The sequence below is a fragment of the Solanum tuberosum genome, unplaced genomic scaffold (assembly GCF_000226075.1).
Source record: "Solanum tuberosum cultivar DM 1-3 516 R44 unplaced genomic scaffold, SolTub_3.0 scf00065, whole genome shotgun sequence".
NCBI lineage: Eukaryota > Viridiplantae > Streptophyta > Magnoliopsida > Solanales > Solanaceae > Solanum > Solanum tuberosum.
Window position 1 is genome coordinate 1538095 of NW_006238992.1, and position 4923 is coordinate 1543017.

Consider the following 4923-nt stretch of genomic DNA (forward strand, 5'->3'; position numbering starts at 1 on the left):
AGATTTTTTACAACAAACTAGGAATAAAATTTAGTCCAAAACTATAAAATGATTGGTGTTTTATAAAATATAAAATTTGGGGTAATTTTTAATTTCTTAAAAATTCCCAAGTTCTAGTTTTTTTCTAAAACTTGAGAACTTGGTTTGTTTGCCAAATGTACTTGTCAATTAATGACAAATTATATGGCTAAACACTAGTTTTTAAATTTTTCCCAAATATATTTGTGGCCAAACATCCCTAAGATTTAGACGCCTGAATCTGAATACATATATGATGATTAAAATGTCGTCTCTAGATCTGAACACTAAATGATTAAGACTGTTTGTTTTTCAACATCTGAATATACATAATTTATTTATATACATAATAAATATACAATTCAAATAAAACTTTATAAAATATTTTTTAAAAAATAATAAAATAAAATCATTATTTGATTATAAAAATTGAAATATTTATGCTTGCTAGTGATGATGTAGATAGTTTGTAGTAGTGGTGGTGATGGTAATAGTAGTTGTTAATTGCTAGTAATGATGGTGGTGATAGTTGTGACGATGGAGGTTGTTGGTGTTGTGGTAATTGTCATAATGGTGGGGATTGGTAATGTTGTTAGTGGTTGTAATTAATGGTGAGTTGGTTGATGTTAGTAGTTGGTGGTGGCTGAAAATCTATGGTTGTTGATGATATGTTTGTGCTAATTGGTGGTGGTGCTAGTTATGATGATGAAGGTGGTTGTTAGTAGAGATTGACCACAATGAGGGTAGTGGTTAAGGTTGCGGCAATGGTGGTGATAACTGAAGAATGTATTGTGGTTGTTGACAGCTATGCTAGTTATAATGGCAGAGTTTGTTGGTAGTAGGAATTGACTGTAGTGGTGAAAGTGGTTGATAATGGTGGTGGAGGTGGCGGCAGCTATAGAAACGGGGTTGGTGGTGACAATAGATATAATTATAATGATGGAGAAGGTAAGTGTGGTAGCAACTGACAACAGTGGTTAGCAACGGTGGTGGTTGTAACGGCAAAGGTGATTGGTGATAGACGACAATAATGGTGGTGGTGGTGATGGTGGTTGAGATGATAGAGGTGGTTAGTGGTGGCGGTTGGTGATTGTGGATAGAGTGTTTGTGAATATTATCCAAAATAATTTTTCTTAATGAAATTAAGATTGTGTTCTAGAACTTAATGATTAAGACCTATTCAAACTCATTAAATGTATTAAATCTTAATGAAAACAAATGCACTTAATGGTCTAATAACTGAACTTTTCAGATCAAGATCTTCATTAAGTGCAAATAAATGAGGCTTTTGTCACCTTTATTTCAGAAGCAAATTCAATTTCTACATCTCTTTCTTCCCCATTTCCCACCATTTCTTATATTTTTTGTTAGACTTCTTTTAGTTTGTTATTAAGAATATGTGAGGGTAGTCTGCCTAAATAGTAGACACATATAGTAATAAGAAAAAAAAATAAAGATTCAAGTTATAGAATTTCTCAATTCTATTACAAGGTACTTATTAAGATCGAATGTACTTATTCGATCTAAGCGAATGATTTTGCTATATTCAGACTAATACCAATTCAAGTCATTTCATGAATAAAATGTGACCAATTAACCAACCAACAAAATCACTTGTTATAAATAAAATCTTGTTATTGCATCGAAAGAGATAAATATTGACTAGTCTAGCTAGCATTGAACTTGATAAAATGAAATGGTTGAATAGTTTTAAAAAAATGAGATTATTAGAAATATATATTGATTATGCATTGAATTTCTTGAAGTAGATCCATGATGAAAAAAAAGTGTTTGTGATTGTTCCAAAAGAAATGAAACAACATGGGCCCAATATAATTGAGGTTCAAAGGTATAAAGTCAGTTTATTTGGAAAAAAAAACTTAAAACGAATTGAAAGTGAACACGATATTTAAAATTAGATCCAAAGATTTACAAGATACTTAAATATTATTTACAAAATATAATGTATTAAGTTGAAGGTCACTCAAGATATAGTCTTATTTGTTGTGATCTTCAACAAGAACATTGAAACTTGTTACCTAAGGTAAGTGATATGTCCAAATCAGACTCTGAAAAGGTATAAAGCGATCAATGTTAAATATAAAATCCAAACAAGATTGGCATCTAGCTATAGAGAAGTTGTCAAGAATTTCTCTTGTGCGTAATCAGGACAACTGATCTTCATTTCTAGAAATAGTGTGTAAAAGTAAACTTTTAAAAAGTTTGTTTAGTGTTCTTAATAACTAAAGATTGATTGTACTTTAACAATGAGAATGCGAAATTAAGGTTGTGGATTTCTGTTTCAGGTCTTAATGCTGATTCGGTTGCCTTTACAAAATTCTAGTTAAATCATCTTAGGTGTAAAATGATTGATGTCTATGATACTTCTAGAGTTTTTCCAATCCATCTAGAAAATGTCACCCTAAGTATTTGTGGCATTTGAGTGTTTCTTTAACAATCATCAACTTACGTCTCAAGTAAAGTATTTACATCAGGTCGGATGAAATGTAATTCCCAAATCCACGTGCTTAGTTTTTTTTTTTTCTAATCTTAACCTCTTTTTCCAAGAAAGTTTAGAATACAATTGAGTTCTAATGCATGTCATTCATTAGAATCCATACAAAATGAAAGAGCTAATCATACACCAAGAAATACAATTTAGAATTTCTACCAAAACAACTATATCATTATTACTCTCCTTTTAGGTTCCACAACCTTAGCTATGATGTTAGTTACCCATATATATTGCAAAAATAGCAATAAATAATTGAGAAAACATGCTTACAATGATCAAGAAGTAGATCCAAGAATCAGAAGATTGGATTCAACCGTCAATATCTCATTCACAGTGATAGTTCCAAAGGAAACATTGCTTTTCTTGAAAATGCATCATTTTAAGACTCATAAATCAGATAAAAACTGACCTCTAAACATAAAAGACCAAAGCTGTTAAGTGCATGATTAAGATGCTATTTTGAATCTACCCTCAAATATGAGGGGCCATTTTGTCGCTTTTTCATGGAATAACTAATACTCTCGTTGTTTCAATTTGATTGTCCTTTTTTGACTTAACACAAAATTTAAGAAAGTAAAAAAAAAATGTGGTCTTACATTAAAGGTATGGACCAAAATATTGTTTAATCTCATGACATTAAACATGTCATGTAGAAAATTGAAATTAAAGAATTGTCAAAAAGAAAAGAAACATTTTTTTAAACAAACTAAAAACTAAATTAGGGCATACAAATTGAAACATAGGTAGTACATAAATAACTAATACAACAACGTACCCGCTGAAATCCCACAAGTGAGATTTGAGGAGGATAGAATGTACACATACCTTACCACTACCTACGAACCATCTTAGTCTCGCTTCCCTCATCTTACCCATCACGGAGACCACTCCCATCTTATTCAGGATATTCTCATTTCTAATCTTATCTCTCCTAGTATGCCCACATATCCACCTTAACATTCTCAGATAACATGCATCTTCTGAATATAGAAGTTCTTGAATGACCAACAATCAATCCCATACAATTATCCAAACCATCTCAATCTCATTTCCCTTATCTTGTCCACATGGAGGCCACTCCTACCTTATGTCAGATTTCTTCATTTCTAATCTTATTGCTCCTAGTATGACCACACATCTACCTCAACATACGCATCTCCGTAACATGCATCTTTTGGACTTGAGAGTTCTTGACTGGCCAACACTCAATCCCATACAACAATGTCGGTCTAACCACCACTCTATAGAACTTACTTTTGAGCTTTAGTGGTACTTTTTATCACATAAGAATCTAGAGGCAAACCTCCACTTCATCCATGTCGCACCCATACAATGTGTGTGATATCACTCTCCTAGATTAAAGACCCAAGAAACTTAAATCTATCTCTCTTTGGTATATTTTTTGTGTCAAGCTTCACTTTCACGCCTACCTTATGCATCACATTATTGAATCTGCACTCCACATATTCTATCTTAGTCCTGCTCAACCTGAGCCCTTTAGTCTTTAAATTCTGCCTCCACACCTCTAACTTAGCATTCACTCTGTTGCGTGTCTCATCAATCAACACTATTTATATCATCCACAAATAGCATACACCACGACAACTAATCTTTAATGTCTCATGTCAATACATCCATCACTAAGGCAATAGAAACAAACTAAAAATTGACCCCTGGTGTAACCCCGTCTCCAAAAGAACGTACTCCAAGTCTTATCCCATAGTTCTTACCCGTGTTTTAGTTCCTTCATACATGTCCTTAATTTATCTCCCTAATGTAGGCCACTGATACACCACTCACTTATAGGCATCACCACAAGACTTTTCTCGAGACTTTATCAACTATATGTAAGTCTCTCATCCTCTCACAATTTTTTTTCGTAAGTATCCTCACAATATGGATAGATGTCACGCCCCGAGCCTATACCCTGGGCGGGACCGGCACTCGGAGACCATTGCTGGCCCCGAGCGAACCCTTGGCCTAGCTTTCTTAACTCAACAACACAACTCAATGCATCGAAAGGTTATAAAACAACCAACTGATAAAATCTGGCCAAAAAGGCAACTCGAGTCTCAAAATAGAATATTTACATATATACATAGATAAGAGACTCAAAACTAACTGACTGACTATCTATGAAGCCTCTAAAATACTTAGATGGATGTTGGGACAGACCCCGCAACATCCTAATAAAACAAAACTAGGAAAAACGAAATAACAGAGTCCTCCGGAACACAAGGAGGCTCACCACTGACTCTGGAGTGCTCAGCTGGATCAACGACGTGCAGGATGCTGATCCGGGGTACCTGTATCTGCATCATAATAAGATGCAGGCCAACTGGCATCAGTACATTGAATGTACGAGTATGCGAGCTGGAAAACTAAGCAAC